The sequence below is a fragment of the Anomaloglossus baeobatrachus genome, chromosome 1 (genome assembly GCF_048569485.1).
Source record: "Anomaloglossus baeobatrachus isolate aAnoBae1 chromosome 1, aAnoBae1.hap1, whole genome shotgun sequence".
Taxonomy (NCBI): Eukaryota; Metazoa; Chordata; class Amphibia; order Anura; family Aromobatidae; genus Anomaloglossus; species Anomaloglossus baeobatrachus.
The window spans coordinates 433145849-433170090 of NC_134353.1; positions in this window are offsets into that span (position 1 = coordinate 433145849).

Sequence of the window (24242 nt, forward strand, 5' to 3'; positions counted from 1 at the left end):
AAACACATCACCCACCCTGAATACCCTTGTTAGCTGAAGCCTCACAGATAAGGCAGATGATAACAGTGTGAATGCAAACCACACAGCTCTGCAACACAGTCATGTAAATCTTGAAAAGCAACATTCAATGCAAACATGTGTCGCTGTCCCTCTATGATTTAAACTGTACGTGACAATTTGACAGTGGAGAGGCAGCAAGTGTGATGGTCTATATAGTTGTCCTACCCAGAACAGATATGTGTTTTCATAATAAAACAAAGTGTTGCGTGCACGCATTACTGTCTGGGCACAGCCTACCGTACCCGAGTACTGTGATGCCCAGTTGCCATAAATACAGACTTTACGCTCCTATCATGGTTAACAGTATAGACAGCACCGGAAGAATGTTGGTCTGTGGCACAGGATGCTGCTCACTGGCGTTACGGTATTCCTCACCCACCAAACTCCAAAATGACTCCCCTCACAATTGAACGAAGTGTTTCCGCGGTTGCTCTTTCCTGTGTGCCGATTTACCCCAGCCGCAGCCTAACTCCAGTGTTTCGCCAACTGAGCATGCTCTGCCTGACTGTGTCATTCCTGAGGCAAAGTCTTAATTTTGGGCTACAGCGCATGCTCGTTTGGACAGTGCCTGAGTCATTCTGTGACCTGCGGCTCAACACACTTACACAGGGCCCTGGGGCTTGACTCACTCTCGGGAGGCCACTAAAACTAACTGCACCCAACATCAGCCCCATGTGTCCCCTTACACTGCAGTGGCGGTCTCCACTGACCGCAATACTGAGAGTGGCATCACGAAAATACATATAAAGAAGCAACCCAAGTGTGACCAGACTCTTCCTCCACGTGGAGTCCCTGAAGGTAATGCACCAACACAACACCTGTGGGGCTTAACACTGACTGAGAAAAGCATCTTTGCACAGGTACTTGCACTCCGTGCCGGGTCTAAGTCCTGTGTTGTGCCTAGACAGCATGCTGAAGCGGATAGTCTTTTTTTAAGAAACTGTATTTCATGCTACTGAGGATGCTCAGGCACTTACTGCATCAGAGGCTAGGTCGGGTAATGAATAGTGATGAGCGAGTATGCTTGTCACTACTCTGTACTCGCACGAGTATCACTGTACTCGGGCTACTCGGCGGGTACCGAGTAATTTCGCGATACTCGTGCTGTACTCATGGTCTTCATCCCTGCATGTTGGCGCTCTTTTGAGAGCCAGCCCTCATGCAGGGATTGGCTGGCAGACCACTGCAATGCCACAGCCCTGTTAGTTGTGGAATTGCAGTGATTGGCCGGCCTGCACAGCGTGACCGAGCCTTTATACCGGCGGGCGCGCTGTGCTCTGCACACAGCCATCTCATATTCCCTGCTTTCCCCACCCACAGGCGCCTATGATTGGTTGCAGTGAGACACACCCCCACGCTGAGTGACAGGTGTCTCACTGCACCCAATCACAGCAGCCGGTGGGCGTGTGTATACTGTGCAGTGAAATAAATAATTACGGGTACTTTCACACTTGAGTTGTTTTCCTTCCGTCACAATCTGCCCTTTTGGAAAACAGCGGAATCTGTTAACGGATTCCGCTGTTTCCCATAGACTTGTATGGATGACGGATTGTGCCAAAAGGACCTGCGTTGCTTCCGCTGGGCGACGCTCCGTTGCTTCCGCCCAGCGGGAGGAACGCAGCATGTAACTTTTTTTGAGCAGCGGAATCCTTAGGATTTCACTGCGCATGCTCTCTCTGGCTCCCTGGACCCGTAACCAAGATAAATATCGGGTAACCAAGGAAAGTGCTTTACCCGATATTTACCCTGGCCACGTGTGCAGGGAGCCCGACACTTCCCCGCTCGGGTCCGCCCCCTCCCGCACTCCACTCTGCATGTGTGTGTATATATATATATATACGCGCACACACACACACACTCACCTGTCCTCAGCGCCATGGCCCCGCTCAGCTCCACCCACTCCGCACTTTCCCCCCCGCACAGATTCTCGGCGGCCAAGCGATCAGCTGATCACCTGGCGCTGGAAGCGATCAGCTGATCACCCGGCGCTGGGAGCGATCAGCTGATCACCCGGCGCTAGGAGCGATCAGCTGATCACCCGACGCTGGGAGCGATCAGCTGATCACCCGGCACTGGGAGTGATCAGTTTACCCCCCGTGCTGGGAGCGATCAGCTGAACACCCGGCGCTGCGAGCGATCAGCTGATCACCCGGCGCTGGGAGTGATCAATTTACCCCCCTGCTGAGAGCGATCAGCTGATCACCCGGCGCTGGGAGTGATCAGTTTACCCCCCGTGCTGCGAGCGATCAGCTGATCACCCGGCTGCAGGGAGCGATCAGCTGATCACCCGGCGGCCGGCTTCTGGGAGCGATCAGCTGATCGTTCACAATAGTCTGCCGCCGGTAAAAGTGAAAAAAAAATAAAAAATAAATAAATAAATAATTAAAAAAAAAAACGGCGTGCGGTCCCCCCAATGTTAATACCAGCCAGATAAAGCCAGACGGCTGAAGGCTGGTATTCTCAGGATGGGGAGCTCCACGTTATGGGGAGCCCCCCAGCCTAACAATATCAGTCAGCAGCCGCCCAGAATTGCCGCATACATAAAGCCTGCTTTACACGTTGCAATTAGTTGTACAATCGCATTTGCGATGTGACACGCCCAGGTTGCATATGGGATCTTATGAGATCACACGTAGGTCGTTCGTTTGCTGTCACACGAGCGCTAGTAGTCTATGTTAAATTGATCAATTTTGTGTGCGATCCTTTAGATCATGTGTTCTGTGACGTATGCATTGGGCACCCTTTTTTTTTTTTAATTTATTGACTTGACAAGCGTGTGTAATGTGTAGGGATGCGTTTTTACTATGTCATCTGCCATTCAGCTCTGCTACATGGCCGCTGACAGCAGACACAGACAGCCATGTAGCAGAGTTGAATGGCCGATGACAGCAGACACAGAAAGAGCCGCACTGTCAGAATGAACTCGGGTGAACTTCACCCGACTTAATTGCCATGCTGCGGCTCTGTCTGTGTCGCGCCCTGATTAGCGGTCACCTGTGAAGGACTCACAGGTGACCGTTAATCTCCTGAGTGACTGAAGTTAGCAGCCCTCTCTCATACTCACTGATCCCCGATCACCGGCGCAGCGCTGCACGGCATTCACACTGCTCCGGCGGCTTTTCCTCTTTTGAAAAAGCCGGCCGCCCATTAAACAATCTCATATTCCCTGCTTTCCCCGCCCACAGGCGCCTATGATTGGTTGCAGAGAGACACGCCCCCACGCTGAGTGACAGGTGTCACACTGCACCCAATCACAGCAGCCGGTGGGCGGGCCTATACTGTGCAGTGAAATAAATAATTAAATAATTTAAAAAAACGGCGTGCGGTCCCCCCCAATTTTAAAACCAGCCAGATAAAGCCATACGGCTGAAGGCTGGTACTCTCAGGATGGGGAGCTCCACGTTATGGGGAGCCCCCCAGCCTAACAATATCAGTCAGCAGCCACCCAGAATTGCCGCATACATTATATGCGACAGTTCTGGGACTGTACCCGGCTCTTCCCGATTTGCCCTGGTGCTTTGGCAAATCGGGGTAATAAGGAGTTATTGGCAGCCCATAGCTGCCAATAAGTCCTAGATTAATCATGTCAGGCGTCTCCTCGAGAAACCTTCCATGATTAATCTGTAAGTGACAGTAAATAAACACACACACCCGAAAAAATCCTTTATTAGAAATAAAAAACACAAACATATACCCTGGTTCACCACTTTAATCAGCCCCAAAAAGCCCTCCATGTCTAGCGGAATCCAGGATGCTCCAGCGTCGCTTACAGCGCTGCTGCATGAAGGTGACCGGAGCTGCAGAATACACCGCCGCTCCGGTCACCTCCATACAGCAACTGAAGACAGCTGCGCGATCAGCTGAGCTGTCACTGAGGTTACCCGCTGTCACTGAATCCAGCGGTGGCCGCGGGTAACCTCAGTGACAGCTCAGCTGATCACGCTACTCACCTCAGTTGCTGCGTGGAGGTGAGAGGAGCGGCGGTGAGTAGCGCGATCAGCTGAGCTGTCACTGAGGTTACCCGCAGCCACCGCTGGATCCAGTGACAGCGGGTAACCTCAGTGACAGCTCAGCTGATCGCGCGGCTGTCTTCAGTTGCTGTATGGAGGTGACCGGAGCGGCTGTGTCTTCTGCAGCTCCGGTCACTGAGGTTACCCGCTGTCACTGGATCCAGCGGTGGCCGCGGGTAACCTCAGTGACAGCTCAGCTGATCGCGCTACTCACCGCCGCTCCTCTCACCTCCACGCAGCAACTGAGGTGAGTAGCATGATCAGCTGAGCTGTCACTGAGGTTACCCGTGGCCACCGCTGGATTCAGTGACAGCGGGTAACCTCAGTGACAGCTCAGCTGATCGCGCGGCTGTCTTCAGTTGCTGTATGGAGGTGACCGGAGCGGCGGTGTATTCTGCAGCTCCGGTCACCTTCATGCAGCAGCGCTGTAAGCGACGCTGGAGCATCCTGGATTCCGCTAGACATGGAGGGCTTTTTGGGGCTGATTAAAGTGGTGAACCAGGGTATATGTTTGTGTTTTTTATTTCTAATAAAGGATTTTTTCGGGTGTGTGTGTTTATTTACTGTCACTTACAGATTAATCATGGAGGGTGTCTCATAGACGCCTGACATGATTAATCTAGGACTTATTGGCAGCTATGGGCTGCCATTAACTCCTTATTACCCTGATTTGCCAACGCACCAGGGTGTTAGGGCCAGGTGGTCGGGCAGACCCAGGAGGTGGATCCACTGGGCCGAACTCCTTGATGAAGGTAAGGGGTCCGGTAGCCGGAGCACTACGGGTAGCAGGACAGTCCGTGCACAAGAGTAGAATGGAGAAGTCCCTGGGACCACGGAGTCACTGATGGTAGTCAGGGTGACGGAGCTCAGGTTCGGAAGCCGAGATGTTGTCAGGCGGAGTCCGGAACCGATGGAGCGAGAGGACGGGTCACCACAGGGATCAGAGATGGAACGGACTGTCAGGATGGCAGATAGTCAGCGTTCGGGGTTCGGGATTCGGCAGGACCGGATGGCGAGGCAGGATCGGCTCTAGAAGAGAGAGAGTTGAGTATATCACAGGAACACAAGGAGACCTGACTCCTAGCTTGGGAAACATGAAGAACAGGCCCCGCCCACTTGGACACTAACCCCTTTATACCCTGTACCTGTGTGTTCAATTTCCTGTCAGTGAACGCTGACCCTTTAAGAAAGGGTCAATGACCGCGCGCGCGCCCTAATGCGCATGCGCGAGGCCCGGGTGCCAGAAGCCAGGGCAGGGAGCGGTGAGGAGGAAGCAGGAGAGCCGGGCTGGGGCTGAGTAGCCGTCGGGCGCCGGGAGCGGGGACCAGGACGCCTGGGAACCGCAGGCAATGGAGGCTGGAGACCGGGGAGCGGCGGACGCCGGACAGAGGAACCGGGGAGCGACGCAGGGAAGCCGGGGAGCGTGGCAGGTGAGCCGGGGAGCAGAGCAGGGGACCCGGGGAGCGTGACAGTACCCCCCCCACGCCCCCCTCCCCGCAACCGGGACAGGAAGGCACGGATCAGAGGAGTACCCACATTCTCCCGGGGTTCCCAGGACCTATCCTCAGGACCATACCCCGCCCAGTCCACCAGGAAGAACTGTCGGCCCCGTACGGTTTTCATGGCCACGATATCCCTTACCGCATAGATGTCGTCATCGGCAATAGGAGGAGGAGCCGAACTGGCAGCAGCGGAGAAGGGACCAAGGACAACCGGCTTGAGCAGGGAGACGTGGAAGGAGATGGGTATCCTCATCGTGGCCGGGAGCTGCAGCTTGTAGGAGACCTCATTGATCTTGCTGAGGACTTTAAACGGCCCGATGTAGCGAGGTCCCAGCTTGTAGGATGGTAGCTTCAATCGGACGTACTTGGAAGCAAGCCAGACGAGATCTCCTGGAGAGAAACACGGAGGGTCCAGACGCCTCTTGTCTGCGTGTCTCTTCATCCGCAGGGAAGCACGTCCAAGGGACGCCTTGACAGAGTCCCAAATCGTTGCAAAGTCACGGGCTACAGCATCAGCAGCAGGGACATCCGAGGAAGAGGATACAGGCAATGGGACGGAAGGCTGAAGTCCGTAAACGACATGGAAGGGAGAGCTGGAGGAGGACTCACTGACGGGGTGGTTATGGGAGAATTCAGCCCAAGGAAGAAGCGTGGACCAGTCGTCATGATGGGCGTTGACGTAGTGACGTAAGAAGGAGGTCAGGATCTGATTGACCCGTTCCACTTGGCCGTTCGACTGAGGATGGTAGGCTGAAGAAAAGTCCAGAGTCACTCCCAGATGTTTGCAGAGAGCCCTCCAAAAGCGGGAGGTGAACTGAGTTCCTCTGTCGGACACAATGTGTGATGGAAAGCCATGCAAGCGGAAGATGTGTTGTATATAGGCGTCAGCGAGTTCCTGGGCAGAGGGCAGTCCAGCCATAGGGACGAAATGAGCCATTTTAGAGAACCGATCCACCACGACCCATATGACTGTGTGTCCGGAGGACAGTGGCAAGTCCGTAATAAAGTCCATCGCAATGTGTTGCCACGGAACTGAGGGTATAGGCAGAGGCAGAAGACGGCCATATGGCAGGTGTTTGGGCGTCTTGTTCCTGGCACAGGAGGAGCAGGCTGAGACAAAAGAAGCGACATCCGTCCGAAGGGATGGCCACCAGTAATGACGTACAATCGTACTCCATGTTCTCTTCTGACCAGCATGACCGGCTATTTTCGAGGCATGGCCCCAGTGTAACACTTTTTGCCTGTCAGTCTCAGAGACATAGGTCTTCCCGGGCGGTATCTGGGCCAGGGTGACAGGAGTCACCGGAATGATTTTACTAGGGCAGATGATGGGCTGGGATGTCTCCTCCTTCTGCTCCATGGGCATGAATGACCTGGACAAGGCATCTGCGCGTACATTCTTGTCCGCGGGTCGGAAATGGAGCTGGAAATCGAATCTGGCAAAGAACAAGGACCACCTGGCTTGCCGTGGGTTCAGTCGCTGAGCAGACCGCAGGTATTCCAGGTTCTTGTGGTCCGTGTAAATAATAACGGGGTACACTGCTCCTTCCAGAAGGTAGCGCCATTCCTCCAGAGCCAGTTTGACTGCCAATAGCTCTCGGTCACCGATGGTGTAGTTGCGTTCAGGCGCTGAGAAGCTCTTGGAGAAGAAACCGCAAGTCACCATCTTCCCGGAGGAGGACTTCTGCATGAGCACTGCTCCGGCTCCCGAGGAGGAGGCATCCACCTCCAAGGTGAACTGTCGGTTTAACTCCGGACGGTGGAGCACAGGAGAGGAGGCAAATGCCCGCTTCAGAGAGCCAAACGCGGCGTCGGCCGCAGGTGACCAGTCCTTTGGATTAGCCCCCTTCTTGGTCAAGGCGGAGAGAGGAGCAGTCAGAGCCGAGAAGTGAGGGATGAACTGGCGGTAATAGTTGGCGAATCCCAGAAAGCGTTGGATTGCCTTTAGTCCAGAAGGAGGAGGCCAGTTGAGAATGGAAGAGACCTTCTTCGGATCCATCTGCAGTCCGGTATCGGAGATGACGTAACCCAGGAAGGGAAGAGAAGACTGCTCGAAGACACACTTCTCGTACTTGGCGTACAGACGATTCTCCCTCAGTCGTCGTAGTACCAGCTGCACGTTCTCTCTGTGGGTCTGGAGGTCCGGAGAAAAGACCAGGATGTCATCAAGATACACCACCACACAGATGTAAAGAAGGTCCCGGAACACGTCGTTCACCAATTCCTGAAAGACTGCTGGTGCGTTACACAGGCCGAAGGGCATCACACAGTATTCATAGTGCCCATCGCGAGTATTGAATGCGGTCTTCCATTCGTCCCCAGAGCGGATGCGCACCAGGTTGTAGGCACCCCGAAGATCCAACTTGGTGAACACACGAGCTCCTCTAAGCCGATCAAACAATTCGGGGATGAGCGGCAGGGGGTACTTGTTTTTCACGGTGATTTGGTTCAATCCCCGGTAGTCTATGCATGGGCGTAGGTCACCTTCTTTCTTCTTAACGAAGAAGAAGCCTGCTCCAGCAGGAGAGGAGGATCTCCGAATGAATCCCCTTGCCAGGCTCTCTGTGATGTAAGTAGACATGGCCCTTGTTTCGGCAGGAGACAGCGGATATATCCGTCCTCGAGGTGGTGTAGTTCCCGGGAGCAGGTCGATGGCACAATCGTAAGGACGATGTGGCGGAAGTACCTCTGATTCCTTTTTTTCAAAGACGTCCGCGAAGGACCAATAGGCCGAGGGCAGTCCCGGTAGGGACTCTGGAACCGGAGGTCGTCGGATGGGTTGTATGGTCTTCAGACAGTTCTCATGGCAAGAAGAGCCCCATCGGGTGATTTCACCAGTGCCCCAGCTGACTGACGGTTCGTGTGTCCGTAACCAGGGGAGTCCCAGCAGGATTTGATGGGACATGTGTGGGAGGACGTAGAGAGCGATGTTCTCGGTGTGCAGGGCACCGATACGCAGTTCGACCGGCCTGGTGATCCACGAGATGGTGTCAGAGAGGGGTCTCCCATCCACCGAGGTAATCACGAGGGGTTTGTCGAGTGGAGTAACAGGCACCTGGTACTTGTCCACCGTGGCCTGCTGGATGAAATTGCCTGCTGCCCCAGAATCGAGGTACGCCTCGGCCGTGAACCGCGTCTCTCCCATTGTCACTTGAACAGTCCAGGTAACCGGGTCTGAGAGAGTCCCAGCACCTAGGGTGGCCTCTCCTACCAACCCTAGGCTTTGGAGTTTCCCGGCCTCTCTGGACAGGAGCGTAGAAGGTGTGTGCCCTCTCCGCAGTAGAAGCAGAGGCCCTTGGCGAGCCGCTCTGATCGGCGTTGTTCAGACTGCCGCACACGGTCGATCTGCATGGGCTCGTGGACGGAGACACCAGATGCCGTTGACTGAAGTACGGCGGGCTTCTGCGGAGGAGAGGAATGCTGTACCGGACGTCTCTCACGGGACACCTCTTTGGATCGCTCCTGAAAGCGAATGTCCACTCGAGTCGCTAGGGTAATCAGGGCATCCAGGGTGGACGGTACGTCACGACCAGCCAGCTCATCTTTAATTCGACCCGAGAGTCCTTCCCAGAAGGCGGCGGTTAGAGCCTCGTTGTTCCACCCGAGTTCCGAAGCCAAGGTGCGAAAACGGATGGCATATTGACCCACCGTCAGAGTCCCCTGACGTAACCGGAGAAGAGATGAGGCAGACGCGGAGGCGCGTCCGGGCTCGTCAAAGGTGCCACGAAATGCCTGCAGGAACTCCTGGATGTTCGTGGTCACAGGGTCCTCCTTCTCCCACAAGGGGTTCATCCACGCCAGTGCCTCACCCTCTAGATGGGACATCATGAAGGCGACCTTGGCTTGGTCGGAGGCAAACAAATGCGGCAGCTGCGTGAAATGGAGGGAGCATTGGTTTATGAATCCCCTGCAGGTCTTGGGATCTCCGGCGTACCGGGGTGGTGAGGCCAAACGAAGCCTGGAAGCATCCGAGGAGGCTGCCACGGGAGCTGGAGTCGTGGATTGTCTAGTGGAAGCCCGAGATGCTGAAGATGTAACCGACGCTTGTAGCGTGTTCAGGCGGGCGTCCACAGAAGACATAAAGTTCAGCATGCGGGTCTGAGTCTCACGCTGGCGTGTGAGTTCTTCCTGCAAGGCCCCTAGTGCTTCGGCGGGATCCATGGCCTGTTCTTACTGTTAGGGCCAGGTGGTCGGGCAGACCCAGGAGGTGGATCCACTGGGCCGAACTCCTTGATGAAGGTAAGGGGTCCGGTAGCTGGAGCACTACGGGTAGCAGGACAGTCCGTGCACAAGAGTAGAATGGAGAAGTCCCTGGGACCACGGAGTCACTGATGGTAGTCCGGGTGACGGAGCTCAGGTTCGGAAGCCGAGATGTTGTCAGGCGGAGTCCGGAACCGATGGAGCGAGAGGACGGGTCACCACAGGGATCAGAGATGGAACGGACTGTCAGGATGGCAGATAGTCAGCGTTCGGGGTTCGAGATTCGGCAGGACCGGATGGCGAGGCAGGATCGGCTCTAGAAGAGAGAGAGTTGAGTATATCACAGGAACACAAGGAGACCTGACTCCTAGCTTGGGAAACACGAAGAACAGGCCCCGCCCACTTGGACACTAACCCCTTTATACCCTGTACCTGTGTGCTCAATTTCCTGTCAGTGGACGCTGACCCTTTAAGAAAGGGTCAATGACCGCGCGCGCGCCCTAATGCGCATGCGCGAGGCCCGGGTGCCAGAAGCCAGGGCAGGGAGCGGTGAGGAGGAAGCAGGAGAGCCGGGCTTGGGCTGAGTAGCCGACGGGCGCCGGGAGCGGGGACCAGGACGCCTGGGAACCGCAGGCAATGGAGGCTGGAGACCGGGGAGCGGCGGACGCCGGACAGAGGAACCGGGGAGCGACGCAGGGAAGCCGGGGAGCGTGGCAGGTGAGCCGGGGAGCAGAGCAGGGGACCCGGGGAGCGTGACACAGGGCAAATCGGGAAGAGCCGGGTTCAGTCCCAGAACTGTCGCATCTAATGTATGCCGCCATTCTGGGCGGCTGCTGACTGATATTGTTAGGCTGGGGGGCTCCCCATAACGTGGAGCTCCCCATCCTGAGAATACCAGCCTTCAGCCGTATGGCTTTATCTGGCTGGTATTAAAATGGGGGGACCGCACGCCGTTTTTTTTAATTATTTAATTATTTATTTCACTGCACAGTATAGACACGCCCACCGGCTGCTGTGATTGGGTGCAGTGTGACACCTGTCACTCAGCGTGGGGGCGTGTCTCACTGTAACCAATCATAGGCGCCGGTGGGTGGGGAAAGCAGGGAATACGAGATTGTTTAATGGGCGGCCGGCTTTTTCAAAACAGTAAAAGCCGCCGGAGCAGTGTGAACGCCGTGTAGCGCCGCACCGGAGATCGGGGATCGGTGAGTATGAGAGAGGGGGGAGAGGGATAGACTGACATGGACAGAGAGTGAGGGACAGAGATAGTGAGCGACTGACAGAGATTAGTGCATGACAGACATTGTGAGGCGCTTCAGAATGCAGCTTTTCAGCTGCGCTCTGAAGCGGACCTTTTTTAAGCTGCGGTGCAGAGCGCACACCTGCGCACATAGCATCAGACACCAAAATCGTATGAGGGATGTCACACGTTACAATTGACTAGGTTTGTGCAATAAAACGCTCAATTCTAGACAAAGATACGATGTGTTTGCGATCAACGGTTTTGCGTTCAATCCTGATCGCACGTAGATGTCACACGCAGATACCTCACAAACGATGCCGGATGTGCGTCACTTACAACTTGACCCCAACGACGGATTGTGAGATATATTGAAGCGTGTGTAGGGGGCTTTAGATGCGACTGTTCTGGGACTGTACCCGGCTCTTCCCGATTTGCCCTGGTGCATTGGCAAATCGGGGTAATAAGGAGTTAATGGCAGCCCATAGCTGCCACTAAATCCTAGATTAATCATGTCAGGCGTCTCCCCGAGAAACCTTCCATGATTAATCTGGAAATTACAGTAAATAAACACACACACACCTGAAAAAATCATTTATTAGAAATAAAAAACACAAACCAATTCCCTCGTAACCAATTTAATAAGCCCCAAAAAGCCCTCCATGTCCGGCGTAATCCACAGACCTCCAGCGTCGCTTCCAGCTCTGCTGCATGCAGGTGACAGGAGCTGCAGAAGACACCTTCGCTCCTGTCAGCTTCACACAGCAACTGAGGTGAGTAGCGCGATCAGCTGCTGTAAATCAGGTAACTCACGGCCACCGCTGGATCCAGTGGTGGCCGCGGATAACCTTAGTGACAGCTCAGCTGATCGCGCTACTCACCTCAGTTGCTGTGTGAAGCTGACAGGAGTGGCGGTGTCTGCTGCAGCTCCTGTCACCTGCACGCAGCAGAGCTGGAAGCGACGCTGGAGGTCCGTGGATTACGCCGGACATGGAGGGCTTTTTGGGGCTTATTAAATTGGTTACGAGGGAATTGGTTTGTGTTTTTTATTTCTAATAAATGATTTTTTCAGGTGTGGGTGTGTTTATTTACTGTAATTTACAGATTAATCATGGAAGGTTTCTCGGGGAGACGCCTGACATGATTAATCTAGGATTTAGTGGCAGCTATGGGCTGCCATTAACTCCTTATTACCCCGATTTGCCAACGCACCAGGGCAAATCGGGAAGAGTCGGGTACAGTCCCAGAACTGTCGCATCTAATGTATGCGGCAATTCAGGGTGGCTGCTGACTGATATTGTTAGGTTGGGGGGCTCCCCATAACGTGGAGCTCCCCATCCTGAGAATACCAGCCTTCAGCCGTCTGGCTTTTTCTGGCTGGTATTAAAATTGGGGGGACCGCACGCCGTTTTTTTTAATTATTTAATTATTTATTTCACTGCACAGTATACACACGCCCACCGGCTGCTGTGATTGGGTGCAGTGAGAAACCTGTCACTCAGCGTGGGGGCGTGTCTCACTGCAACCAATCATAGGCGCCGAAAAGCAGGAAAGCAGGGAATATGAGATTGATTAATGAGCAGCCGGCTTTTTCAAAAGAGGAAAAGCCGCCGGAGTTTAGTGAACAGCTGTGCAGCGCCGTGGCAGTGATCGGGGAACGGTAAGTGTGAGAGAGGGGGGAGACTGACCGACAGACTGTGAGAGGGGGACAGACAAGACAGAGAGAAACAGACAGAGCGAGACCGACCGACGGACTGAGGGAGATAGAATGAAAAAAAAAAAATGACCGACATCGCTAGTAAAAAGCACAAAACGTGCGTTTTGGACATCGGAGTGCCACACAATGTTTTTACGTAAAATCTTTCATGTAATAATCTCAAAAAGTAAGATACACCAGCTCTATCTCACTATTGGGTATGTGCCCTTAACATTTCCGCCATGAAAATTCATTTTGGTGTCATTTTGGAAGGTTTTCTGGTGAGTCCGTAAAAATGACGTAAAACTCGGACAAAATTGTTCACAGCTGTGACTTTTGAGTGATAAATGCTTCAAGGGGTGTTCCCCATGCTGTTGCCATGTCATTGAGCACTCTTCTGAGACTTTTGTGACATTTTTAGGGTTTCTACATGCTGCCGGGGGTCATTTCATAAAAATACTCGGGTCTCCCATAGGATAACATTGGGCTCGGTGCTCGGGCCGAGTACACGAGTATCTTGGGATGCTCGGCCCGAGCCTCGAGCACCTGAGCTTTTTGGTACTCGCTCATCACTAGTAATGAACTCTTTGGCCCTGACCCTGATGTGGGGGGCCCATATAGACCACAGGGCATCAGGTGTCCTGACAATTTGGCCAGGCCACTCCCAACAGGCTTACAGAGGCCCGCCCCTATGACTTGTCACCTCATTGTTGTTGGTCAGAAGATGACTGTTGAGGTCTTTTGGTTGTGGCAGCCATGAGGTCATCATTCAAGTGGCGGTTCAAAATAGGACGCTAGTTATGCCACTCATGACGTGTCACTCTGCTTTTGTCTCCAGGAGGTGCAGTGTGGTCCACCCTGGTTTGGGGCGGACCCAGGTTATAAAAGGGGCTGGAGCCAACAAGAAGGTGCCCAGTCTTCTATTATGCTCCGAAAGAGCACACCTCCATGTGTAGACCCATTGCGGCTTTAGGCCAGAGGTAGGCAGGGATAGGTCATCGATGCAGGCCGCCACCACAGTTGGCAACGCAGAACGTTTAAGAACAGCTCCTGTCCTACCAGTCCCGCTAGTGCAGCCCAGTGGCATAAACAGGCCTGCTGCTGCTGATGCGCCTCCTGTCCACAGGTGTTTCCCCTACGCACACGGACAGCATAACCAATGGCCACTGTGTTGTTAACAGGGAGTTCCAGGGCTGGGTGGTCGTGTGGACCCTGGGCTCCCAGTCTCCAGATCCGAGTGGCGTCTAACTCGGTTCAGGCTATTTGTTTGAGAGTCAACCTGCTCTGTATCATCCACCTAACCTTCCAGTTGCCAACCTCTCCTTTTCCATCTGTGAGCACGGTGGACACCGAATGGCGATTGGGATATCTACTTTTCTCTTTCTTTTCTTAATATTTTTTATATAGCAGTAACATAGTATATACCACCTTATCCAAATCTGCCAGTCCCACCATACCAGATGTTGTTTCTTCAGAAAATGTTAATGTTGCTTAACCACCAAACCCACGGACACAAACTTTTTTCCCCTTTCCAACACACCTGTTCCCCTTTTCACCAGCATCTGTCCTTTTTCAACTCAGTTTGTATATGACCAAAAATGCAACTCTGCAGAGACACCGTACTCAACACCGTCTCAGCAGAGCAGCCAGCCCTCGGTCCCTCAGATGTGGACAAGTAAGACCATTTCCTCCTATCGATGAAAAAGCGTTGAGATTCACTCTGTGCACCACTGGTGTTTAGTGGAAATGCAGATGTAAGATTGCGTAACACCTTCTGCTGATACTCCTACATACGTGCGTCCCTTTCTATGGCAGGAGTTATTTCGCAAAATTTTGTGTTGTACCGGGGATCTAACAGTGTGGAAACCCAGTAGTCAGCATGACTTGGAATTCGTACAATCCGAGGGTCATGTTGTAGGTAGTGCAGCAAGAAGGCGCTCATGTGTCTTGAGCATCCAGGAGGACCAAGTCCTTGGTGTGTTGGTGGCGGAGAGGTGAGAATCCTGCCTCCTTCCTCTGCCCTCTCCCCACAACCTCACACAACCGAAATGTGAGCAAGCTCTCACTCATCTGCTGAGTCTTCCATGCCCATCGCCGATTCGTCCTCCATTTCTTCCTGGGCTCCTGCACCTTCCTCAACTGTTTTGCTGATACTATGCGCCCTTGATAATCCCTCTCCCCCACCGTAACATGACTGCCGCCAAGGTGCCGCTGACCGTCTGGACCTTGTAGATCTTGTTATCCCTTCCGCATATGACTCCTCCAGTACTTCCTCCCTTCCTCTTGGACCAACACCTGACTCTGAATAATGCTTACAGTGTGCTCCATCATGTAGATGACCAAAATTGTCACGCTGAGAATGTCATCGCCAGTGTTAAACATCTGCGTCGACATTTGTAAACTGTGTAACTTTATTCAATTCAAAGCTTACAAAAGGTATAAAAGATTAAAAAAGGATTTTAAATGAGAGAACCAGCAGGTGGCTTACTCACACCACAACTCAGTAATCAGGTCTATAAAGGTTGAATTGGCTGTACTAAAGCACCATACTGAGATGCCTGCCAAACACTGCTCGTGTGATGAAATGTAAATGGCTGCCAACCGGCATGCCCTGGGGACCAATGGTCATGCAAAAAGAGTTAAGCAGTGTCTATATTGTATATGTATATGATATCGTTTTCAGTATTCTAGTATCCTGCTGGTTTTTCTTGATTCTCCTAACAGTTTCCCGCCTGCCTGTGCGCCTGCGCGCCTGTCTGCGTGGCTCGGCTTTACCTTGGGCGCGTCACACATGCTTCCGCCCTTGTGATGCCCACTTCTCTTGCATGGGGAGTGGCTGTCTCTATGGCGACGGCTGAACGCGCTCATGGTGTGCCGACTCTCGGGACATCCGCACATGCGCCGCCTGGCCACGGGACGCTGTTCGGTGATTTGCATTGCTGCAGTGCCGGATCCTTTATTGTCTTACTATTATATGAGACACTGCGGTTGTTTCTCCCTTACTCCGGGCAATGACCAAAGCGGCGCCACTGTAATGAACACACCCACTTGAACGCACCAATGGTGAACGGTTTGGAGGATCGATCACGCCAGCCTACTTTATGTTCACTAATCTGATTGGTTGTTTCCTTGTGACACTCTTCCTGTATACCTGTGTCCACGGCATACAAAGATTGGTATCTCTGATTGGCTGTTACCTGTGTCACTCTCCCCTTCTGCTTATGCTGGCTGCAGTTCGGGGTTGAGTGGTATTTGTTTGACGGTACTACAGGAATTGAGTTCTGTGATAGATAGACCATTATTTTTAATCGTCTCAGATTCCTTAATAACAGGGTCGGTACCGCAGGACTGGCGCATAGCAAATGTGGTGCCAATATTCAAAAAGGGGACAAAAACTGAGCCGGGAAATTATAGGCCGGTAAGTTTAACCTCTACGGTTGGTAAAATCCTTCAGGGTTTCTTGAGAGATGCTATACTGGAGTATCTCAAGAAAAATAACCTTATGACAGAGTATCAACATGGGTTTATGAGGGATCGATCCTGTCAAACTAATTTGATCAGCTTCTATGAAGAGGTAAGTTCAAGTCTGGACCAGGGAAATGCAGTGGATGTTGTGTATATGGACTTTTCAAAAGCTTTTGATACGGTGCCACACAAAAGGTTGGTACATAAAATGAGAATAATGGGGATAGGGGAAAATATGTGTAACTGGGTTAAAAACTGGCTCAGTGATAGGAAACAAAGGGTGGTTATTAATGGTACGTACTCGGACTGGGTCTCAGTTCATAGTGGGGTACCACAGGGGTCAGTATTGGGCCCGCTTCTTTTCAACATATTTATAAATGACCTTGTTGGGGGCATGCGGAGTAGAATTTCAATATTTGCAGATGATACTAAACTCTGCAGGGTAATCAATACAGAGGAGGATAATTTTATATTACAGGGAGATTTATTTAAATTGGAGGATTGGGCTGAGAAGTGGCAATTGAAGTTTAATGTAGATAAATGTAAGGTCATGCACTTGGGTAGAGGAAATAACATTTATGATTATGTACTTAATTGTAGAACACTGGGTAAAACAGACACAGAAAAAGACTTGGGTGTATGGGTGGATGGTAAACTTCACTTTAGTGGACAGTGTCAGGCAGCTGCTGCCAGGGCTAATAAAATAATGGGATGTATTAAAAGAGGTATAACTGTTCATGAAAAAAATATAGTTCTACCTCTGTACAAGTCACTAGTGTGACCGCACTTAGAATACTGTGTACAATTCTGGTCACCGATATATAAGAAGGACATAGCTGAACTGGAGAGGGTGCAGAGAAGAGCGACCAAGATTATTAGAGGAATGGGTGGGCTGCAATACCAAGATAGGTTATTAAACTTGGGGTTATTTAGTTTGGAAAAACGAAGGCTTAGGGGGGATCTAATCACAATGTATAAATATATGAGGGGACAGCACAGAGACCTTTCCAAAGATCTTTTTACACCTAGGCCTGCGACTGGAACACGGGGGCATCCGTTACGTCTTGAGGAAAGAAGGTTTAATCATAATCACAGACGAGGATTCTTTACTGTACGAGCAGTGAGACTGTGGAACTCTCTGCCGCATGATGTTGTAATGAGTGATTCACTACTAACATTTAAGCAGAGCCTGGACGCCTTTCTTGAAAAATTTAATATTACCAGTTATGTATATTAGATTTTATGACAGGGTATTGATCCAGGGAACTAGTCTGATTGCCGGATGTGGAGCCAGGAAGGACATTTTTCCCCATTGGAACTTGTTTGCCACATTGGGGTTTTTTTGCCTTCCTCTGGATCAACATGTTAGGCTACGGGTTGAACTAGATGGACTTAGAGTCTCCCTTCAACCTTAAAAACTATGATACTATGATACTATGGTTACTATAGCTACACTATACGTCATCTTGCATGCACATCCCTGTTGAACATGCACGCCTCTCTGGAGACCAATCAGGTGATGGGATTGTCACTTGTTATACCGACTAAAGTAAAGGTTGACTTGATTGGCCTGTCTTTTCCGTCTCCTCATTGGTGTATTTTGATATAAAAAGGCGCTCTTTTTGAACATGAGGCCACCCCCGGAAGAAGGCATTAAGATCGAAACCTAGGTCGGGTTCTCTCGGACTCTCACCCCACAACTCAGGTATATGACTCTCCTGTTTATAGTGTGCTGATATGTTTTTTAACTCCTTTACATGCACCTACTGTTTTACCTCCTGACACTGCTTAACTCTTTTTGTATGACCATTGGTCCCCAGGGCATGCCGGTTGGCAGCCATTTACATTTCATCACAGGAGCAGTGTTTGGTAGGCATCTCAGTATGGTGCTTTAGTACAGCCAATTCAACCTTTATAGCCCTGATTACTGAGTTGTGGTGTGAGTACGCCACCTGCTGGTTCTCTCATTTCAAATCCTTTTTTAATCTTTTATACCTTTTGTAAGCTTTGAATTGAATAAATTTACATAATTTTTCTAAGCCTTGTGTACAGTCTTTTCTTCTTCATTTGAAACTATATCTGTATATGGCTATTTCCATGTACACATTATGGCACGGGCTCCTTTCCCGTGCATGTTGGTTGTTCTAACCCTATATTTGTAAACTGTGTAGAACGGTGCATATGTCCTTGATCTGACACCATTCCAGCAGCGTGATCGGCACCACCTCTGGATCAAGTGAGCCCAGGGTATACATCATAACGTATTTCAGCAGGGCTCTGCAGTGCTGCCACAGACGCTGCAACATGTGCAGATTCAAATTCCTGCATGTCGGAACATCGCATTTCTGACGTTTAACCGCCAGACCTTAAGACTTCAGGAGCGATGAAAGTTGTTGAGCTGCTGGGTGCGAACGATAGAAGTGAGCACATAGTGAGTGTGCCCGCTGTACAAGGCCATGTAGGCCGGCATGTTGTTTTAAAAATTGCTGGAGAATCAGATTAAACACGTGAGCCATACAAGTCACGTGTGTCACATTACCCTGACGAAGGCACGCTGCCATGTTTGCATCATTGCCGCACACAGCTGTTAAGTCACCACTGTAGTCCGCTACGTCAATTTGTACTCCTGTCGCAAGGTGACAACGTGTTCCTTTCGTGCATAGTGCTGACGATGGGAGAGGAGTCGACGCCAGCGGCGCAGGTGGACGCAGGTTATGCTCACCCACTTGGCTGCGTTACCTTGACATATGCAGAACCAATGGCTGAATGCATGTGGTGGGTATCTCACAGATGAAGTACCATCATTCAGCTACAACCAATGGGAAGACACAACACCCTTTTTTAGGCCCCTCTTGTCTGAAGACCACTGCCAGACATAGCTATGAACCTCTGGTTACTGTTACCCCCAGTTTGGGTTTACTATTCTCTGGAACTGCAGCCTTCCACAGGTATTGATCAACTTGGGCCCTGTGTCATTCAAAATCACTGTAAAGGGTTTCAGGGTTCTGGAGGTCCAGCTTGGTGAGTGGGTTCCCTCTAGCCTATCCTTTACAGCCTGTCTGTGTGTGTCGATCCAGGCAGGCGTTACACAGTGTCCTCGACAGAAGGACATGTAGGCCGGGATAGTGTTTTAAAAATTGCTGGAGATTCAGATTCAATACGTGAGCCATACAAGGCACCTGTGTCACATTGCCCTGAAGAAGGGCCGCAGACTGTTTAGCATCATTGTCGCACCCGGCATTCCCTGGCTGCTGGTTGAGTGGAGACAACCATTGATGAAACTCGGTCTCACTCTACAGAGCTAACCGTCCACAACTCCTCAGCGGTGTCTCACATTTCCCCTACATTTCAAAGTAAACATTTTACCGCCTGATGGCCTTGAGCTCCGCTGCCAGCATAGTAAGGAGGTGTGTGGGATTCCTTGGGCGCAGTTACAAGGAAGGGTGGCCTGACCACACAGGGTTTGGGCTGAGGTGCAGGAACAACACGAGGTTGATGAGGCAGAAGCAGTGAAGGAACTTGTACATACAGAGGAAGGATTGAAACACACAACTCGTGGGGATGGAAAGACTTGTACAGCAGACACTTCTCCATCTATCACCATAGTTACCCAGTGCCCAGTCAGCGACATGTAACGCCCCTGTCCCTGCTTACTGGGCCAAGTATCTGTGGTGAAATGCACCCTGTCACACAGAGTTTCTCAAAGAAGTGGTGATATTTGGTGCGACATGCTGGTGTAGCGCGGGCACGCCTTTGTTGGAGAAGGAGTGGCACCTGGGCATCGGCTCTTGGGGCACTGCGATGGACATAAGGTCTCAAAAGTCCTCGGTTAAAAAAGTTGGAAAGGCAGCATTTTGGTAGCCAACAGTTTGCAGATGCTGAAAGTCAACCTCTAAGCCATGTCATGCCCTTCTAAAAGCATGTAAAACACAGCAAGGGGACTCCAACCACAGTCTCCCTTGTTTCCAAAAATTGGTCCACACACACCCCACTTGACTGGCATCAGTTGACCCCCTTTTCAATCTTACAAAAGATGCTTTGCATAAAGCACTATCAAAAATACGCGTGCCTTTCGCCTCCCCTGGATGACCCAGGGGAAGAAAAGTCCTCTGAGAGCCATGACTTGTTCATCTTGGTTCTTTTTTCAAAAGTGAGGGGACTCCAACCACAGTCTCCCTCGTTTCTACTAATTGGGCCACACACACCCCACTTGACTGGCATCAGTTGACACCCATTTTCAAGATGAAAAAGATGCTTTGCATGAGGCACTCTCAAAAATACGCATGCCTTTTGCCTCCCCTGGATGACCCAGGGGAAGAAAAGTCCTCTGTGACCCATGACTTCCTCATATTGGTGAACGTTAGTATTTCCACATTGTCAGTGGACAGACGCGTGTGCTTATCTGTCAGCACACCCCCAGCAGCACTGAAGACACGTTCCGAGAGAACGCTGGCTGTGGGACACGACAAGATCCCCAAGGCGTACGTGGCGAGCTCAGGCAATTTATCCAGATTGGAAGCCTAAAATGAGCAAGGCTCAAGTTGCACAGTAATGGCTTCGATGTTCCCTTGCATATACTCATATCTGTGTCTCCTCCTCTTTTTCCTTGTCCAGCTCTTTTGTTTTCGCATGAGTATATGTCCTTGTCACTTTCCTATGTGTTTGTGTTGTGTTGTGAGTTGTTTGTCACCTTTTGGACACCTTTGAGGGTGTTTTCTAGGTGTTTTTATGTGTTTGTGATTGCCTGCCATTGTTTCCTATGGGTTCAAGTGGTTCGCCGAACCGAACTCGAACGAGACATCCGTTCGGCGAACCGAACTCGAGCCGAACCACAACCGGTTCGCTCATCTCTAGTTCTCACCCTTATACTCTTGACTAATCAGTCTCCTTTTTCTCTCAGGTTTTTATAAGTTGATTGCAATTCTCCAAGGTGTTGTTAAGAAGTGTTTGTGTGTTTTTGTTTTTTTTTATTTTTTGGGATATGTTTGAAGGATATAAAAGCATACAAATGGTTGTGACAAACTCCCCTATGACTAAGGACGTTTTTAATGTGTTTATTAGTGTTGAGCGGACCCGGACTTTAAACGTCCGGATCAGCGCGGTTTCAGCGCTATCTCCCGGCCGGACCCAGGCACGGGATTTCCGGGTGCACGATCCAGATTCGGCAATTAATAAAAATGAAGAAAATCAGAAATAAATGAGCGTTTCATACTTACTGAGACTTGGTGTCATGGCGGCACACTGCTTCCGGGTCGCGCTTTCACTTCCTGCATACACACAGCTTTCCGTGTTTTCCCCGCCCACCGGCCGTCCTCTCATCTGTGATTGGTTCCTGGCTGATGCTCCCCCAGCTTGTGACAGCTCTGCCGTGCAGTCATTGCTTATCGCGGCTCAGTAAGGCTATGTGCCCACGTTGCGTCGAGGTAGTTGCAGTTCAAAAAGCATCCTCTGGCAGAAAGGGCAATGCTTTTGGCTTTAAAAATGCATGAAAAACGCAAAGAAAGTAGTCTATGCGCACCTTGCTGTTTTCATGAGTTTTTAGTGCTTTTCCGGTGCTTTTAGAAATGCTGCAGTTTTGTATTAAATTGAATAGATGGAAAACGCAGCCAAAATGGCAAAAACAATTGACATGTTGCTTCTTTAAATGCAGAGTTTTTGCCCAAAAATATGCAAATTTCACGCAGCGTTTAGAACAGCATGGTGTGCACAAGAAATCCCTATTTCTCATAGACTTTGCTGGAAAATCAAAACGCATGCATTTTGGCATTAAAAAGGTGCAGCTGAAAACTCTGCTAAAAAGCATGAAAAAGCGCAACGTGGGCACATACCCTAATAGGCTGCACTCAGAGCGGGCAGCCGTGCTCTATGGCTGCTCGCTCTGACATGTAACAGAGCTGGATGTGTCTCCGCTGGATCTCGTGTGGATTACGTCGGAGCTGCAGGGTGTTAGGATAATAAAGTGGTTTGTACTTTATTCCAAATAAAGGATTTCTCTGTGTTGTTTATTTACTGTAATTTACAGGTTTGTGATTTGGGTATCTCTCAGACGCCCGTGCGATCCCAAACCTAGGGTTTAGTAACAGCCATGCGCTGTTATTAACCTTTGCTATTACCTTGATTGCCAGCGCACCAGGGCAATCAAGATGAGCAGATATCGCACCGGAATTGTCACATCTAATAGATGCGGCAATACCGGGCGGGTTGAGAATATACCAGCCCCCAGCCAGCGTTATCATGGCTAGGGATGAAAATTGGGGGGGACCACACGTCGTCTTTTTTTTTTTTAAATTATTTATTTAAATTAAAAAAAAAAATATATGCGGTCTATCTTAGGCAGCAGTCACACTTGCGAGGGACTCCCACAAGTCTGACATCGCAGCACAGCCGCACATACATCTGACAGGAGCATGCATGTGTTTTTAGGTACATGCACGCGCATGTTCAGACAGTGTCAGGCTGTGCCGTGTGATGTCATGTCAGACCCGCACGAGTCTGACATTGCATCACCCGCACACACTTCTGACAGGAGCGTGCATGTGTTTCTAGGTACATGCATGCTTATGTTCAGACAGTGGCAGGCTGTGACGGGTGATGTCATGTCAGACCCGCACGAGTCTGACATATTATCACCTGCACACTTCTGAGGGCTCTTGTACACTTGCGTCCCGCTTCCGATGCGACAGCATCGGAAGCGATATGCTAATGACCCTCTGCTGCGGGTGTCAGCCGAGGGTCATGCAACTGTGATGCGATCTTGCAATCACATCACAGGAGCGGAGAAGAGGGGGAGCACTTTCTCCCCATCTCCTCCGCTGTCTGTCTCCGCGTGCACCTGTGCGATCCCCTCGTATGACACACGGCACACGCTGGCAGTACAGCAGAGCCGAGTGTCATGCGAGTGTCCCTCCCTGCTACTGCGGTCAGTAAGAGTCGACCTCTGCTGCAGGGAGCAGGCCGGCACTGAGGAGGGGAGGGGCTGGAGCTGCGGAGGAGAGAATGTCACAACCCAGCCTGTCACAGCCACTCAATCAGTGTCTACACTCAGAGCTGGCAGCCGTGCTTTACGGCTGCTGGTTGTGGCATGTAGCAGAGCCGGATGTGTCGCCGTGGGATATGTGGATTACGCCGGAGGGTGTTGGGGTAATAAAATGGTGAACAAGGGCGCGTTTGTAATTTATTCTAAATAAAGGATTTTTCTTTGTGTGTTTATTTACATTCATTTACAGGTTTGTGATGCGGGTATCTCACAGACACCCGTGCGATCACAAACCTATCACCCCGACTGGCACCGCATCACTCCTCCGGGAAGAGCCGGTAATGTACCGGGATTGCCACATCTAATAGAGGCGGCAATACCGGGTGGCTGCGGGCTAAAATACCAGCCCCCAGCCGGCATTATCATGGCTGAAGATGAATATTAGTGGGGACCGCAAGTTGGGTTTTTTAATTATTTATTTAAATAAAAAAAAAAAAAAAGCCGGAGTCACACTTGCACCGTCTGTGAAGTCCTGTGGCACCCACTTCAGATAAGCTAAAAACTTTTTCCTTTTCTTTCCCTCAGCACCCAGGTTTCCCATGCTCTGCTATACATCTTCTCTCAGCACCCAGCTTTCCCATGCTCTGATATGGAAAGCTGGGTGCTGATAGAGGGATTTCAGATCATGGGAAACCTGGGTGCTGTGGGTAAGAGCCAAGTATCAGTGTCATTATCTCGTACCCACAGTGTCAGTGTCATTATCCCATACCCCAAGTGTCGGTGTACGTGGGGGTAGGGCACAGGTCCAAACTTTGCACTAGGGCCCATAAAACTCTAGTTATGCCACTGGTAATGCATGTTCCTTGTGCATGTGCTGGTTTAAGCATGTAATAGTCAAATTATTTGAATTTTTGCCTCTACTGAGTCGTTGTTTGCAATGTTGGCATATAACGAAAGTTGGGTCATCCTTTGCGCTCTCAAAAAAGACCCAGGCTAGGCAAGACTTACTGCGAACTGCAGACTTGCAACCGCTGCGGACCACAGCCAGAGTTGTGGTTGAGGATGCAGTGCTTCTCATGGTTACATCACTATG